General features: G+C 37.0%; 1 pseudogene; it reads right to left on the bottom strand.

The window, feature by feature from the left end:
- Positions 1-11,388: 11,388 nt before the first annotated feature.
- LOC140876948 (small nucleolar RNA R71) lies at positions 11,389-11,488 on the bottom strand (annotated as a pseudogene).
- Positions 11,489-19,607: the final 8,119 nt, after the last annotated feature.

The raw sequence follows: 19,607 nt of genomic DNA, 5'->3' as shown, positions 1-19,607 counted from the left end.
CAACTCAGGATGGTCTTCACGCATCCTGTCCTCAAGCTCCCAAGTAGCTTCCTCAGTACCTCGGCGCTGCCACTGAACTAAAACCAAAGGAATGACTTTGTTCCGCAAAACCTTATCCTTATAATCCAGGATACGAATAGGTATCTCAACATAAGTCAAATCCTTGCTCACCTGAACCTCAGACCGCTGCAGAATATGAGACTCATCCGCCACATACCGTCGCAATAGAGATACGTGGAACACGTCGTGAATACTGGAAAGATGCGGTGGCAAAGCTAGTCGATAAGCCAAATCGCCAATGCTCTCCAAGATCTTAAACGGACCGATAAACCTGGGAGACAACTTTCCCTTAAGGCCAAATCTGAGAATCTTGCGGAAAGGTGACACTCTCAGAAACACTTTCTCCCCGACATCGAACTGCAAAGGCCTACGCTTGGTATTAGCATAGCTGGTCTGACGATCCTGTGCAGTCTTAATCCGTTTCTTGATCTGATCAACAATGTCTATTGCCTGTTGGATAAACTCTGGTCCCTCAGCCTGTCTCTCCCACACTTCTTTCCAGAAGAGTGGAGTACGACAACATCGCCCGTACAACGCCTCAAAAGGTGCCATCCCAATACTATTATGATAGCTGTTGTTGTACGCGAACTCGATCAATGGCAAATGATCCTGCCAGGCTGAACCAAAATCCATGACGCACGCTCTAAGCATATCCTCCAAAGTACGGATAGTGCGCTCTGACTAACCATCAGTCTCCGGATGATAGGCAGTACTCAAACTGAGAGTAGTACCCATTGCACGCTGAACACTCTCCCAGAATCTAGAAGTGAACCTGGGGTCCCGATCGCTGACAATGCTCACAGGCACTCCATGAAGTCGAACGATCTCCTGAATGTACAACCGAGTCATACAATCCACATTGTACTCCCGGCTATAGGCAATGAAATGCGCTGACTTGGTGAGTCGGTCCACCACAACCCAGATAGCATCACAGTTCCTCGGGGATACCGGCAAATGGGTCACAAAGTCCATTGTGATAAACTCCCATTTCCATTCAGGAATAGGCAGACTGTGAAGCAATCCTCCAGGTCGTCGGTGCTCTGCCTTGACCTGCTGACACACCAAACATCTCGAAACAAACTGATAAACACTGCGTTTCATTCATTTCCACCAGAAACAAGTACGTAGATCCTTGTACATCTTGTTGCTCCCAGGATGAATACTCAAATTAGTGCGATGTGCCTGAGACAAAATCTCCTCTCGCAACTCTTCATCCTGCGGAATCACAAGCCTACCAGACAAACACAAAAAGCCATCTGACTGATAATGAAATCCAGACGAGCTACCCTCGTTAGCTAAACGAGCTAAACGCTGGGTCTTTGAATCAGACATCTGAGCATCTCGAATCCGCGAATACAAAGCTGGCTCAGATAATATCGCAAACATCTGGATACTCTGCATACCTTTCTTATGCTTGAAGGTATAACCTGAAGTACAACAATCACTGATCGCACTAGACATCGAACAAGTCTGAAGTGCGGATAGTCGTACCTTGCGACTCAAAGCATCAGCGGTGAGATTAGCAGCTTCCGGATGGTACTTAATCTCACAATCATAGTCCTTAAGCAAGTCCATCCAACATCTCTGCCTCATGTTTAACTCCGCCTGAGTGAACAAATACTTGAGACTCTTATGGTCGGTAAAGATCTCAAATTTTTCGCCTTACAGATAATGGCGCCAAATCTTCAAAGCGAACACAATGGCTGCTAACTCCAAATCATGGACTGGGTAGTTGTCCTCGTGAAGCTTCAGCTGTCTAGAAGCGTATGCGATCACATGCCCATTCTGAGTCAGAACACAACCTAACCCCTGAAGAGAAGCATCAGTGTATACTACATACCCTCCAGATCCTGACGATAATGTCAACACCGGCGCAGAAGTCTACTGCCGTCGAAGTTCATAGAAATTCTCCTCACACTCGGAGGACCACTCGAAGTCCACACCCTTGCGAGTAAGCTGCGTCAAAGGTCGAGCTAACTGAGAGAAGTTTAGAATAAAGCGACGATAATAACCTGCTAGACCCAGAAAACTACAGATCTCCGCAACCGTCATCGGACGTGACCAATTAAGCACCGCCTCAAACTTGCTAGGATCAACAAAAATTCCTTCCCTGGATATGATATGGCCAAGAAAGACCACTCGGTCCATCCAAAAATCACACTTGCTCAGCTTGGCGTACAACTGCTCATCTCGAAGAGTCTGCAGTACCAACTGCAAGTGAGAAACATGCTCTTCCGTATTACGCGAATACACCAAGATGTCGTCAATGAAGACCACGACAAACTTGTCCAAATACTCCCTGAAGACACGGTTCATCAAATCCATGAATATAGCCGGAGCATTAGTCAAACCAAATGGCATCACTAGAAACTCGTAATTCCCATAGCGAGTACGGAATGCAGTCTTGGCTACGTCCTGATCACGAACTCTCAACTGATGATACCCAGATCTCAAGTCGATCTTGGAGTAAATTGAAGTGCCCTGCAGCTGATCAAACAAGTCATCAATACGAGGCAATGGATACTTGTTCTTCACAGTGACTCGATTCAGCTGCCGATAGTCAATGCACAAACGCATAGACCCATCATTTTTCTTCACAAAAAGAACAGGAGCCCCCCAAGGAGATACACTAGGACGAATTTACCCCTTGTCCAAAAGATCCTGTAGCTGATTCTTCAACTCGCGCATCTTTGACGGAGCCAGACGATACGGTGCTCGAGAAATAGGTGAAGTACCCGGCATCAACTCTATGCCAAACTCGACTTCCCTAGCAGGAGGAAAACCCGGAATCTCATCAGGAAAAACATCTGGAAATTCATCCACGACCGGAATGCTCTCTATCCCAATGCTCTCAGCGGACAAATCAACAGCATAGATAAGGTAGCCTTCCCCACCAGACTCTAGAGCTCGACAGGCTCTCAAAGTTGATACCAAAGGCATAGGGGGTCGCGCTCCCTCTCCATAGAAAAACCAGCTCTCACTCCCCTCCGGATGAAAGAGTACTAATCTCTGATAGCAGTCCACTGAAGCTCGATAGGTAGTCAACATATCTATTCCCAGAATGCAATCAAAGTCGTCCATCGCCAGGACCATGAGATTCGCTAACAGAATGTTCCATTCGAAATCTAAAGGGCAACCCATCACTAGACGCTTAGCCAAAGTAGATTGGCCCGTCGGAGTAGAAACAGACATCATTACGTCTAGTGCAATGCATGGTAATTTATGCCTCTTAACAAAACGTGCAGAAATGAAGGAATGAGATGCACCAGTGTCAATAAGTACAAGAGCAGGTATACCATAAAGCAGAAATGTACCTGCGATGACTTTCTCATTCTCCTCCACTGCCTGATCATGTCTCAGGGCAAACACCTGGCCAGAAGCCCGTGGCCTCAAATGGGAACTCCCAGCAGGCTGTCCCTGCGACCTCTGCTGAACGGTGGCCTGAGAACCAGATCCTGAACCAGAACCAGAACCGCCTCCCCCAAATAGTGGACAATTCCTCCGGATATGACAAGTCTCTCCACAACGGAAACAAGCTCCAGAAGCTCTACGGCACTTTTCGGATGGATGTTTCTTCCCACAGTGATCACACTTGTCCTTCTTACCGAAACGGACAACACCAGCAGAGCCAGAGGAAGAAGAAGTAGATCCAGACTTCTTGAATATTTGGCACGGGGACCCAAAGAACTAGCAGGTCTCGACTGAGAGAAAGACCTGTTCCACCGAATGCTGTCCTCCGCCTGGTGACAACGGCTCACCAAACCCTCGTAGGACATATCATCACCAACCACCATATGGTCATGGATCTCAGGGTTAAGGCCCTGAAGGAACAGATTATACTTCATCCCAGAGCTGTCGGCAATCTCGGGGCAATAGGATATCAGATCAAAGAACTTCTGCTGATACTCATCAATAGACATGGCTCCCTGGCGCAGACTCAATAGCTCGCCCGCTTTCGACTGACGGAGTGCAGGAGGAAAATGCAGCTTTTGAAAAGCTGTGCGGAACTCGGCCCAGGTGGCCACTCCTCTAGCCGAAACCAAAGGTGCAGAAGTAAGCCTCCACCACCTACGGGCTCGCCCATCCAGAAGATAGCCAAGGGTCTCCATCTTCTGCTCCTCGGTGCAGTGGAAAGTCTGAAAAGTCGTCTCCATATGGTCTAACCAATTCTCCGCATCCTCCGGAGACTCACCTCCAACTAAGGGCTTAGGCCCCATCTGCAAGAATCGACGTACACTGAAACAGTCCTCATCTCAATGACGATGGCGGCGTTCCCGATGAGGCTCCCGGTCGGCATCACCCCAACGCCCACCAATACTGCCATGAGAACTCTGGTCGTCACGATCTGCCATCTACAAAAATACCTCATGATGAGACTAAATCCCAAGAATACTTTTGCATGCTCTGATACCATAAATGTAGTGACCCTTACCTGGATCACCTACTAAACAGAACTTAGGCATGCAATTAACTTAATTAAATGGATATCAGAATAAAACTGCGGAAACCATAAACATTATACAATCCCAAGTAAAGGAATCTGTAATTAATCCAAATAATATAAAACCAAATCGAATAGCTGTATCAACCTCAAAACAACAGAAATAAAACCTAGACGAAGCTCCAGCTGGTCAACCACTGACTAGCCCCTCTTGGATCCACCTGCCTCATCCAATCGCAAACCTGCCCCATGGAATAGGGTGTCCAGAAACACAGAGTACGAGACGTGAGCATAAAACGCTCAGTACGAGAGTATGAGTATACATGCATGCAAAGTGAACTCTCTATAAACTCGAGGTCAAAGATCAGATAACAGAGACAGACCGGGCCCTGATATATAGCACGTTGTGCCGTCGCTTCAGGAGGTGGCTCCCATACCATAATACAAGTTGATATGCCGGACCCAAATCGATGGAAGTCCAACCACTAACAGGATAGAGAAAAACCCTACTCACAGACATCTCGAAGGAGATAGCTCAGTATGCAAATGAATGCAGCATAAATCAATAACATATAAACCATGCAGTCACATAATACATGCACACTCAGTCAGGATATCTCGAACAGTACTTTCGTACCTCAAATCAGTGCAAGCTCTACCAATTCTAGGTCCACGCCTATTGTCTGCTCTACACTGCCAAATGATACTACTATCATTAAAGTGCTCTAAAAGCCTTAACTAAGCTTATGCATACTGTAACACCCGGTATTTTTAATACGTAAATTCGCATGCATAATTAGGAAATTTAATTATTTAAAATTTTAGATTATGGGTTAAATAATTATGTGAAATTATTTGTGCATGTTTTAAGTTATTTTAAGCATTTAACCCATAATTAGTAATTTTCATGATTTATGGAAATTTAATTGTTTTGATCGCGTAGACGGGACCGTGGACGGACGAGATACCAAAATATTTAGCCAAAAATATTTTATGAGTTCTATGAGCCTTAAAATAATATTTTAAGATATTTTGTCAAGAAAATTTTAGTATTTATTTATATATTTAATTAAGGGTTGATTTTTAGTCAAAATTAGTCCCTTTATTGACTTTTATTAAATTTTAAAATTATCTTATATTAATATTTCGAGATTTGAGATATTTTATCAGATTGTTATTTTTTTTAAGAGTTTAAAATATTTTGTTAAGGTATAATATCTTTATATTGAGTAATATCTATTATTATTCAATTATCTACCAATATTTTAAACCTAAATCACTCCCTAATCTATTCCCAAAACCCCATCAGCCGACAACCCTTCTTCTCCAACCCCAATCTTCAATATTTTCATCGGCTTCCCACAGAAAACTCCATAGCCTCGTTTGTTCAAGCTTCAAGTTAGGTTGTTCGTCGTCCCGTCGTCCCGGAATCGTCACCTTCGCCTTTTTTCTCTTCAAACATCGGTGAAAGGCATGTTTTTCTTCCAAATTTTCGTACCTATCAGATATTATAGAGTGTGTATTGTGTAGCATCGATTTTTCTTCAAATTTTCAGATTTAAGGATCGGTTTTGATGTTCATGACATGTTTATGCATTTGTTTGATCATGACTCACGTTTTCTTCCAACATGGTACAACCAACTGCTAGTGCATGTCTAGGTGTGTGTGTTAGGGTCCTTAGGGTCGAGATTGGTCAGGTTTTATGGGTGTAACAGGCTGGAACCAAAGCCATCTATTTCTGATGCGCAACAGGTTGCAGTTTGAGCGGTTTTAGGAGAATGATTTGTGTGCACTGTTGAAGACGAGTTTGAGGGTGATTCCAATTGGGTTAGAACCCCAAGACCTTGGGGAAGGTTTTAAAGGTAAATTTTCCGGCCGGTGGTTACCAGAGATGAGCGGCCGAACGGCCTAAAGCCTCTGGTCGCATTCTGCGCGTGAGCAGAAACTATGGGTAGATTGTTTTGGTTCGTTCTCCCTCTACTGAGATCCGTTTGAGGTACAATTTGTGGGGTTAGAACCTTCTTGATGTTTTCTAAGTATGGGCGGTAGTTTCACGGCCAAAGGTGGCCGGAGCAGGCGGCACAGTTAGTTTTTATAAAGCCGCTCAGGGCTGCTCACGGCCGCAGCACAAAGGGAAATAGGGTTTCAGGTTTTAGGGTTCTAGGTGCTTTACGGGTCGGGTCATGGGTCCGGTTCGGTTTCAGTAAGTCATGGGTCAAGTCTAGTGGGTCCGAGTCCGGGTTAAGTTAGTCGGGCTCGGTATTTTATTTTTAAGTTAATTATTAAGTTAAAGTGTTTTAATTGGGCAATGGGCTACATTTAAGTTTCTTAATGGGCTTGAATAATTATTTTAATTTAGTCCAATAATTTTTATGGGCTTTGGAGCCCACGAAAATTATTGGGCCAGTCTTTGGGCTTTTAGGCCCATTGGGCCAGATTAAGTTGTTATTGGGCCAAGTATGTGCTAATGGGCTTTAATTGATTTATTGGGCTTAGAAAGGTGTTAATGGGCTTAAGTATGTTAATGGGCCAGTCTCAATGTTAATGGGCCAGAATTTAAGAAAATGGGCTTGAGTGTTAGGGCCAGCAGTTCAGTACAAACCATGAGAAATTGCATGTGTCCTAAATATATATTTAATTATTTTATGCATGAATGTTATTTTAGTATTTATATGTTAGTATAAAAATTAAATTAAATATATATGAAGGACACACATTTTATTTAAGTACATGCATTCATGAAATAATTTTTATGCATGATTTAATGTTTAAGGTTGAGAAAAAAAAAAAATTTTATGTTGGAAGTTGAAGTAGTGTGACAATTTAAGGGGGATTCGTCCCCATATGTGAACTATTGAAGGGCAGTTTACTGCCAATTTAAGAGGTGATTCGTCACCGCCACGTACGTTGGTTTCCCACGCTGATCAGTATTTGATGTATGATTTAAGGTTACACTATGGATACAACCATGCGATGTTAGAAAATACTTTGCTCAACAATGTTTATGTATTATTATGATATTCAAGTTTAATTTAAGTTATGTTATGTTCATGATATTTTAAGCATGCTCATTCATGTATATGTTATGTATTGGTATTAAAGTGATTTAAATTATTTTAAATCCTTATTATGTTAGCATGTTGGGCCTCTAGGCTCACTACACTGGTATGGTGCAGGTGAGTACGTAGAGGACGTAGTACCCACCGGAGGCGAGGACCTATGAGCGGACATGCAGTGATCCCCCGCGACCGTCTTCTGAGTTTTTATGATTATGTTTTTATGAAATATTAAACATGTTGTTCTTTTTATTCGTTTTCAGTGGTTGGTACTATTACTTATTTTTATTTAAATATTTTCAGTGCATGCAAACTTTTATTTAATTGTTTAGGACAACATTTTTATTTAATGCACGACTCAGACATTTAATTTATTAAATGTTGCATTTTATTTAAGATATTTATTTTTAAATCTATTTATTCTGTGCATATATGTATGGGCATGTGTGTACATATATTTTAATTAGTATAAAAAAAAATTTACGCAATTATTAGTAGTAGATGTTTCACATACTCCTAAATATTTATAGGAAGCAAAAGCTTTACCTTCGTCCGTCGTTAGCCCTTTGCTGTCGAGTGCCTCAAAACTAGGCCACAGCTCCGCTACGACGCCTGGACCGCTATGCCACTTCCGGATTCCCCACGGGACGCCTAGAATTCCCTATATCTGAGCTGGAAGGCTAAGGAATTGAGAGAGAAGAGGTGATTGGTGCGTCTAAATCTGAATCTCGGCCCTCCTATTTATAGACGGAGTTCGGATCGTCTGAACTGGACTTCGGAGCGCCGAACACGATCGGAGCGTCCGATCTCGACTTCGGATCGTCCGATCCCAATATTACGTCATTGCTCACGTCAGGATGGTGACGTCATCCATGACGACTATCGGCAGCAAGATTGGAGCGTTCGAACCACTCTTCGGAAAGTCCGAACCCTGACTTCGGACCGTCCGATCCTTAACTTCGGAGCCTCCGAACTCGACAGCCTTCAAACCATTTTTAAGTGTTCTGAATCCAATTTCGGATTCCGATAATCCATTAAGAGTTCCCTTAATCACGTTTACTCTTACTTAATAGGATTAATGATTTGATTAACGCTAAATCACTGATTTTGGGTACGGGCTACTACATAAATTATGGATTTTTTTAATCGGTTGTATTCTGACGGCCAGCTTTTATTTAAGCTTCCGCAATTATTTTGATTTACTGTTATTTCATGCTTTAATTTATTAATAACTAATTTCTGATTAGTAGCGGATCTAGGTTGGGTCACTACATTTATTGGTATCAGAGCATGCAATAGGATTTTTGGGACATATTACTAAGATTATTTGGTGATCCTTGTAGGAATGATGAGACCTTAAAATGTGATGATGATGAGGCAATTAGGTTTCCCGAAGACTATCATCATCGTCAGGATTTTTAAAGATTTTTCTTATGGGATTCCGACAAGATCAGGCATGAGAGAAGGATCGTATCCGAGACACCAAGATTTCGACTCATGTGGATCCTAGCTTTGGATCGAGTACCAGACGTCGGAGGCAGTGGTAGAGGATTGGTTGGGACACACTTGATTCTTGCGTCTATTCCGTTCAGCCATGATAACACTTCTCTGAAGATTCTCCACAAGCAGTAGGAGAGATTTGATGAAACTTAAAATTTGTAATTATTTATATGTTAAAAGGTTGTGTTTTAAAATTAAAGTTTCATTAAAATTATGAAATTGTATTATTTTAGTGTTATGTGTTTATATTTAAATGTTTTTATTAAAAATGTTGTATTTTACGGTTTGCGCAGGTTTGGTAAAAATAAAATTACTCAAGCTACAATGGTCATATTGGAGTGATTTCAAATCTTGTAGAATCAAAAAAGAGGCATCTTCAACTTTTTAGAAGATAAGAAATTCCAAAAACCTTATTAAGATGATCAAAAGGATCAAACATTAAAATGAAGATATATTTACTTTTACTATGACCAGCTTGCAGTAAAAATATTATAAATAATTCACCTTTTATCCAAAAAAGGTGAATCATATGTCCAAACACATCTACACAAAATTTTATACGTGGTTTATGTTGAGTGGAAAATCTGAATCAGTGATTTAAGACATGAAACATGCCAATTAAATTTGGTTCATGGTATTGAAATTCAAGGAGACAAGCAACCACCAACTTTACTATTTCACATTTAATGAGTCTTGGACTTTTGCTCTCATTTGGCCTATAAATAGAGGTGTTGTATAAGCTTTGAAGTGTGCAAGAGAGTGTGAAGTTTCTCATTTGTAAAATAAATATTATGTGTGTGAAAATAAAAGTTTTAGTGTGCATATTTCTCAAGTTCAAGTATGAAATTTCTTTTATCCTTATTCTTGAGTTTTATGTTGATGGCAAGCTAAACCCATTAATGTCAAGGTGAAAAGGTTTCATTGTTGGTCAAGTAAGATTTTATATATTTTGTATATTCTTACCATTTCTATTTTTATTTTTTTTTACTAATTGATATTTATTTGTAGGTATAATTTGGATTATTTATTGTTATCTATTTACATCAAATATTTTGTACCTTGAATGTGGTTATCTAGATTTATTTTCTAAAATGATACAATAAATACTACAATAATTATATACTATAAATATATGTATCAATTTATAATAAAGTCATATATATTATTTATACGATAGTGTGGTTCTGTCGGTTGTTCTCAATAATATATTGTGATTTGAACTAACATTTACTTTTCCGCAACTAACTTTTACTTTTCGCAACTAACATTACTTTCTCGCATCTAACATAAAAAAATCATATATTTTATTTAGACGATAGCGTGGCTCTGGCGGTTGTTCTAAATGAAATATTGTGATTTGATATAACATTTAATTTTATGTCAATTAATATTTATGCATTTATATATATATTATGGGTACCATATTTTAAATATCGGTTAATCTGATATTTATATAATGGAAACTATATTATATGATATACTTATCTAAATATTTAATTGTTTTAATGTTTATTTTAAAATTAGTTTATTTTAATTATTTTTGTTATGCAATCTTAAATAAACCAACAATGAACTTTTAAGCCTTGACAATTTTATAATTTGTGTACTTTAAATTTTATAATAATCTTTCCATCTATAATATATCATTACTAAAATTAAACTTACAACATCCTCTATGTGGATCGATCTTGTACTCACGAGTATATTACTTGCAGAAAACCTACACTTTGGTGAATTATAATTTTAGTAATAGCAAGTTTTTGCGCCGTTGTCGGGGAGGTATAAATTAAGTTTAAGTTTAGTTAATTATGTTGTTTATGTAAATATTATGTTGCTTTAATTGTATAATTGTTTGGAGTCGTAAACAAAGTGGTAGACTTATTCAAGTATCTGAAAATATTTTTAAAATGGAGGATAATTCTAATAATCAAGATGATAATAATAATAATAATCAAAAACATGAACAACCAAGAACACTTAGGCACCATATGAATCCATTAAAAACTAGTATACCATCTTGTTTAGTTTTTCCTCTTAATGCATCTAATTTCAATTTTAAACCTCAAATCATTCAACTTTTACCAAATTTTCATGGCTTAGATTTTGAAAATCCATATTTACATTTAAGAGAATTTGAGGAGGTTTGCAACACTTTTAATGATCAAAATTTTAGCATAGATATTGTTTGATTAAAGCTTTTTCCTTTTTCCTTAAAAGATAACGCTAAAACATGGTTGTAAAATTTGAGATCAAGTTCAATAAGATCATAGGAAGAAATGCAACAACAATTTCTAAAAAAAAATTTCCCTACCCATAGAACAAACTCTTTTAAAAGACAATTACAACTTTTTTCTCAAAAACAAGGGGAAACATTTTATCAATATTGGGATAGATATAAAGAGTTATTTAATACATGCCCACATCATGCTTTTGAAATATGGAGGATATTTTCTCATTTTTATGAAGGTTTAATACCTAAAGGTAGACAAATGATAGAATTCATGTGTAATGGAACTTTTGAAGATAAAAACCCAAATGAAGCTATGAAATATTTGGAGTCATTAGCAGAAAATGCTCAAAATTGGGATAATATAGGCTCAATTGAACCACCAAGTAAAACCAATAATTCAACAAATGGGGTTGGTATTTATCATCTTAAAGATGATGTAGATATTCAAGCTAAACTTGCATCTTTAGCAAGAAAAATCGAGTCGTTAAAAATTAAAAAGAGTGATCAATTAAAAAGTGATCAAGATATTATTTGTCATATATGTGAAACACATGATCATCTTACAAAAAAATTGTCCAAATTTGCCTTCATTTAAAGAATGCCTCCATAAACAAGCCAATTATGTTAACAATTTTAAAAAACCAACATTAGATTCTTTTTCACAAACATATAATCCTGGTTGGAGAAATCATCCTAATTTTAGTTAGAGGAACGATAATAATGCACAACCTTTACAACAACATTTTCAAAATAACCAAAATCATCAAGGTTATTCTCTTTATATCCCACCTCCAAGAAAATATTTTGAAGATGAAATTCATGCTTACATTCAAAAGCAAGATTCTATCAATATTCAAAACATTCAATCTATGAATGATTTGAAAGAAACTCTTGCAAAATTTGCATCTGCACTTAACATTCATGAAAAAAGAAAATTTGCATCTCAACCACAACCTAATCCTAAAAATCAAAATCAAGATAAATTTGATCAAGTTAAATCTGTTATTACTCTTATAAGTAGAAAAATATTTAATGATCCATATAGTGATGAAAACAAAGATCAGTTAAACTCAAGAGTAAGGATTCAAATCCTTATACTTTTGAGAAAGATGATACTTTGATTCCTAAAAATAAGAAAGTTGATGATAAATTATCTGAAATAATGAGCAAGTCAGATAAACTTCTTCATTTTCCACATGCATTAGTAAATAAAAAAAAATTTATTCTGATATTTATGAATGTTTTAAACAAGTAAAAATAAATATTCAATTATTAGATGCTATTAAACAAGTTCCTTCTTATGCAAAGTTTTTAAAAGATTTATGTATTGTGAAAAGACAATTGCATGTAAGGAAGAAAACATTCTTAACTGAACAAGTAAGTTTTATAATTCAAAATAATTCTACTTTGAAATATAAAGATCTTGATTGTCCAATAATTTCATGTATTATTGGAGAAAATGAAATTAAAAAAGCTTTGTTAGATTTGGGAGAAAGTGTGAATTTACTTCTTTATTCAGTTTATTAAAAGTTTAAGTTGAAAGATTTAAAACCTACATCTGTTACTCTTTTACTTGCCGATAGGTCAATCAAAATACCTAGAGGTATCGTAGAAGATGTGTTAGTTCAAGTTGATAAATTCGTATATCCTGTGAATTTTATTGTCTTGGATACACAACCAATAGAAGTACATAATGAAATTCCAGTAATATTAGGACGTCCATTTCTAGCAACTTCAAATTCTTTAATTGATTGTCGAAATGGAATAATGAAATTGTCTTTTGGAAACATGACTTTAGAACTTAATGTGTTCAATTTATGTAAACAACCAAGTATTAATGAAGATGAAGATGATAATGCAATAAATACAATCGTGGAAAAAATTACACCAAGAAAACTTAAATAAAAAATATGAAGTTTGTTTAGTGGAAAGTTTTGATCAAAAAATGTTTTTAAATCAAATTTATTTGAAGAAATTAATGAACTTTAAGAAGTAAAAGAAGATGATCATCCAAAACTTGAATTAAAACATTTACCAATAGAACTAAAATATGCTTTTATTGGTGAAAATCAAACATATCCTATTGTAATATCTTCTACCCTCTTACCAAAACAAGAAGAAGATTTAATAATATTACTTAAAAACACAAAATGCAATTGTATGGACTTTGCAAGATATAAAAGATATAAATCCTTTAATCTGTACACATAGAATTCACTTGAAAGAAAATGCTAAAACATATCAACAACCTCAAAGAAGATTAAATCCACACACGAAATAAGTTGTTAAAAATGAAGTCTTAAAACTATTAGATGCTAGAATTATTTATCCAATCTCGGATAGCAAATGGGTAAGCCCAACACAAGTAGTATCAAAAAAATCAGGCATCACTATTATAAAAAATTAAAAGGGGGAATTATTACAAGCTAGGATTCCATCTAGTTGGCGTATGTGCATTTATTATAGAAAATTAAATGATGCAACTGGAAAAGATTACTTTTCGTTACAATTTTTAGATCAAATTTATAGAAAGTGGCAGGTAATTCTTATTATTATTTTCTTGATGGGTATTAGGGGTATTATCAAATACCAATATCATTAGAAGATCAAGAAAAAACTACTTTCACTTGCCTTTTGGAACTTTTGCATTTAAAAGAATGTCATTTGGTTTATGTATTGCTCTGGCTACTTTTAAAGATGCATGCTAAGTATTTTTAGTGACATGATTGAAGAATTTGTGGAAGTTTTAATGGATGATATAACTGTTTTTGGAAATTTATTTGAAAACTGTCTTAAAAATTTGGAAGAAGTTTTAAAAAGATATGAAGAAAAAAATCTTGTTTTAAATTGAAAAAAATGTCACTACATGGTTAAATCTGGAATTGTGTTAGGGCATGTCATATCTGAAAAAGAAATTGAAGTTGATAAAACTAAGGTTGATGTTATTGCTAATTTACCATCACCAATCACGATCAAAGAAATTCGATCATTTTTGGGTCATGCGGGATTTTATAGAAGATTTATAAAAAAATTTAGCATAATATCTAAACCAATTTCAAATCTTTTAACAAAATATGAACAATTTGAATGGACTCAACAATGTGAAACTGCTTCTAAAAAGATAATTAATCTTTTAACTACATCGTCTATTTTACAACCTTCTGATTGGTCTTTATCATTTGAATTAATGTGTGATGCAAGTGATTATGTTGTAGGAGTCGTATTAGCACAAAGAAAAAAAGGTAAACCTTATGTGATCTACTATACTAGTAGAACCTTAAATAGTGCCCAAATCAATTATTCAACAACTGAAAAAAAATTACTTTCAGTAGTGTTTGCATTAGATAAATTTCGATCCTATTTAATTGGTTCTACTACTATTGTTTATACTGATCATTCTGCCATAAAATATTTATCAAATAAACAAGATGCTAAGACGAGATTAATATGATGGATTTTGTTGTTATAAGAATTTGAGAAACATAAAAGCATGATGTTTATGATATCGTGATATGTAAGTCGTTCTTGTGAAATTCTTGATAAATAATGTGTGTTGATAGATTCTTATGGTTTAGAGTTGGAAAAGGATTGATTTTTAAGGTGTTTGTTGAATTTTGAAGTGTTGAGTTAGTTTGAGTTAATCCTTTGAAACGTTGCATGTGCTAGGTTGTCTTGGATTAGGATACTTGTTTCAATTTTGTGGATTAAGTCTATTGTATTAATCCAAATGAGATGAGGCCAATTGTATTTGAAATATAGCTTATTTATATACAACTTTCATGTTTTGAGTTTTTTCAAAATCATTTTGGAAGATTGGCCAAAATTGCCCCGAAGTGTGTCGAGTGGTTTGAATTTCCGGCAGTGACACATCTCGGAATAATAAGCATAACGTTTTACTGAAATATCAAATGGAGGTGAGGTTTTCGGCATTCGAAATCCAAGATCCACTTATACAACTTTTATGTTTACCACTTTTCCTAATTACGAATGTAAAATAGAGTTTCAGAGCGAGCAAGAAGACCCATTTGCGCAGGTCATGCACGCCCGCGCCTAGAGGTGGAGTGGCCGTGCCTTGCCTTCGAAATTCATGATTTGTTTATGTTATTTAAAGGTCATAAATTCATGGTTATGATCTTTTAAGGCTTCTAAAATATATTTAAGAGTTTTTATGCAAAAAGTTTCAAGTTTTAACTCAAGAACGAAAAGAACGACTTACGTGGACCGATTACATTATGTGATGCATGTACATGTCTAAGTTTCTTTCATGAAACCTATGTTCAATATGAAAGTATGATTTTTATCATTTATTACATGCATGAAGTTATCGAGTAAAATTTTATGTTCATGAAATAAAAGTTAAGATGGAAATTATGATGTTTCAATGATTCTTCATGATGGATGAAATGATATAATGATGAAATGAAAAATGATGAAGCATTAATGAATAATTTTATGATGAAGTTTGAAGATATGATATGTTGATGCATGAAAATATTTTGATGTCTTATGTGTCTTTGTGGTGGCAATACGGGAACACTACTCCGGTTTGGGCTCCGGAGGGGCCCTCCCAAATACGGCTTAATGTACGGGTTAGGTCCTCTAGGATGAGCTCCGGAGGGGCCTCCGAAAGTGAATGAACGAATGTTACGAGGCGTAATTCCATATGATTGTTGATCAATAAGAAAAGATGAATGTATCCATTATGACAGTTGCCACAATTTCGCATAATTCTTCACCAAATGATAAGTTTATGTTATGTTATGTTACGTTTAAATGATAATTGAAATCTCATGATTTTTACTGCATACTCTTGTTGAGTCTTTAGACTCACTATACTTGAATGGTGCAGGTAATGAGGATGACATTTATGCATATGTCGATGAGTTCAATGCCGGGCATGAAGAAGAGCATGGAGTCGGACCAGCGGGCGATGCATGAGTGTGTTGGTGTCAAGTTAATGAACTAAATGTTGTTATGTTGATTGAAGAAAATACGGTTTATGTTTCAAATTGTCATGATTTGGTTTGTAAACTATTCTAAAATATTTTAAGTAAGATTTGATGTATACATACATCTTTCAAAAATTTTCTTTTCCGAACTAGTTTTAACGTCATGTTAGTTTGTAACATCTTCATCGGTTGAGAGTGTAACAGTTTGGTATCAGAGCAGTTCGCTCTGGGTTTTCTTGAAACACTCATGCATACTCGCCACGACTCCAACGCTCCATCTTCATGTCTGTAAGTTATGTATCTCATGTGATTATGTGTATGATAATTCGATGAGATCTATGTATGCATGTTATATGTTAAAGTATATTTACGTTTTGAATCATGATTGAGCGGTGTGGATAATATTGGACTTTAGGACTATGGCATCACGTAGGGTAAACAACACCAACACCAATGCCAATTCCGCAAACAACAACCATAGTGATTGTGGGCCAGAGAGTGAGAACAATCAAAACAACCAGTTTTTGGCGGGATTAACTACTCTGCTTCAAGAGAAAAGCCGTGCTCAGGGAGCTTAAATACAATAGTTGCTTCAAGCCCAGACAGCTAATGCTGGAAATAACCATCCTGCAGCTAATCAGAACCCTATCTACAAAAGTTTCTTAGAGTTGGGACCACCTAAGTTCAAAGGAGAGACTGATCCTTTGATAGCGGAACAATGGTTCCAAGCTATGGAGATTGCTTTTGAATTCATGCAGATCACGGATGCGGATAGATTGAGATGTGCTACCTATATGTTCTGCGATGACGCTCGTGTTTGGTGGAATGGAGCCAAAGCAGCGTTGAACCTAACCACCCTTACTTGGAATTGATTCAAGGATGTGTTCTACGATAAATATTTCACAGTGTGCACCCGAACCCGATTGGCTAGATAGTTTTTGGAGATCCGTCAAGGAAACATGTCGATTGCGGAGTATGTGAAGAAGTTTGAAAGGGGAAGATACTTTGTACCGATGATTTCTGGTGATCCTGCTGAAGAGTTGAAACACTTTACAGAAGGATTGAATGTCTTCATCAGAAAGGATGTTAGACTAAGTGGAGCGAAAAATTACAAAGATGCGGTGGATCAGGCCATGTTGTCCGAAAAGGACAGAAACGACATTATCAGAGAGTCACAGGCAAAGAGGTCTAGTTATCAGAGTCGGGACCAGCAAGAAAATTCTAGTAGAAAGATACCGTATCAAGCCCCACCACAATACCGACCGTACCAACAACAGCAGCCTCGACCTCAGGGGCAGAAACAATTGGCTCTACCAGCACCAAAATTGGCAAGTGCACCAACAGCTTGTCAAAAATGTGGAAAACATCACTCAGGTCAATGCATGGCAGGGACAGGAGTATGTTTCATTTGCAAAAAGCCAGGGCACTATCGAAAATATTTCCCTCAATCAAAAGAACCGATAAGAGGACGAGTTTTTGCAATGGCACATGATCAAGTGGATCCGAATACAGCTATAGTTACAGGTATTATTAATGTTTCCAGTAATCCCGCTCATGTCTTAATTGATACTGGAGCTACACATTCATTCATATCTGTTGAATTTGTTAATAAATCGGTTTTAGTACCGGATAAGTCAATATCAGGATTTAGTATATCCTTGCCTTCAGGGGAAGAATTGAGTAGTGATTTGATTATCTGAGGATGTAGTGTACAAATGCAGAGTCATGAGTTACTTGCTGATCTTATTATCCTGAATATGTTTGACTTTGACGTGATATTTGGGATGTATTGGTTGTCTCGATACGAGACTACTATAGACTGTAAACGAAGAACAAATTCCTTGAAAACTAAGGATGGAGAACCGTTTCTATTCCATGCCACACCGAAACATAATTCATCTCTTTTAATTTCAGTGGGTAAGGCATGGAAACTATTGAATAAAGGATGTGCAGGTTTCCTTGCAAGTGTCACTTGCGACCAAGAATTACCTCGACCGAAACTTGAAGACTTCGAAGTAGTGAGAGATTTCCCATAAGTATTTCCTGATGATATTGCAGGATTACCTCCAGCTAGGGAGGTAGAATTTGGAATTGAATTAATGTCTGGAACCCAACCAGTTTCCAAAGCACCATACAGATTAGCACCGACTAAAATGAAGGAATTGAAGGAGAAACTACAAGAGCTACTCAATAAAGGCTTTATTAGACCGGTATTGTTTGTCAAGAAGAAAGATGGGTCTATGAGACTGTGCATCGATTATAGAGAGCTGAATCGAGTAACAGTGAAGAACAAATACCCACTGCCAAGGATAGATGATTTGTTCGATCAGTAACAAGGAGCAGTAGTGTTCTCCAAGATCGATTTTAGATCAGGTTATCACCAATTGAAGGTGAAAGATGAAGATATTCTTAAAACGGCTTTCGGGACTCGTTATGGCCACTACGAGTTCTTAGTCATGCCGTTTGGAGTTACCAATGCACCGGCAGTATTTATGGTTCTTATGAACAGAGTGTTCCAGCCTTTCTTGGATCAGTTTGTCATAGTATTCATAGATGACATACTGATTTACTCTCGTAGTTTTGATGAGCATCGTCAGCATCTAACTATAGTCTTGCAGATTATGAAAGAAAAACAATTGTTTACTAAGTTCAGTAAGTGTGAATTTTGGCTGGAACAGATTGCATTTTTGGGTCACCTAGTTTCAGCTAAGGGAATAGAGGTTGATCCAGCAAAGACAGAAGTAATTAAAAATTGGGTTACTCCAAAGAATGCTACAGAGGTACGAAGTTTCTTGGGATTAGCGGGTTACTATAGAAGATTCATTCAGGATTTTTCCAAGGTAGCGCTGCCACTAACGTCATTAACTCGCAAAATTGTGAAGTTTGAATGGTCTAATCAGTGTGAGAAAAGCTTTTTAGTGTTGAAGAAAAATTTGATGACAGCACCAGTACTAGCCATACCAGAAGGCATAGGTCGATTCGTAATTTATACAGATGCTTCCAAGAGTGGATTAGGGGTTGTCTTGATGCAAGATGGAAAGGTAATAACATATGCTTCACGACAGTTGAAGATTCATGAAAAGAATTACCCTACCCATGACCTCGAATTGGCAGCAGTTTTCTTCGCACTGAAACTGTGGAGACATTACCTTTATGGTGAGAAGTGTCAGATTTTCACCGACCATAAGAGTCTGAAGTACTTCTTCACCCAGAAGGAGTTGAACATGAGGCAGAGAAGATGACTCGAATTGGTGAAAGATTATGACTGTGACATTAGCTACCATCCGGGTAAAGCTAATGTAGTAGTAGATGCTTTGAGTCGTAAATCTGCAACTTTGAATAGAATGACAACTCAACAAGAGTTGATTATA

This window comes from Henckelia pumila, chromosome 1 (genome assembly GCF_033568475.1).
Source record: "Henckelia pumila isolate YLH828 chromosome 1, ASM3356847v2, whole genome shotgun sequence".
NCBI lineage: Eukaryota > Viridiplantae > Streptophyta > Magnoliopsida > Lamiales > Gesneriaceae > Henckelia > Henckelia pumila.
This window is presented reverse-complemented; position numbering and strand designations above follow the sequence as displayed.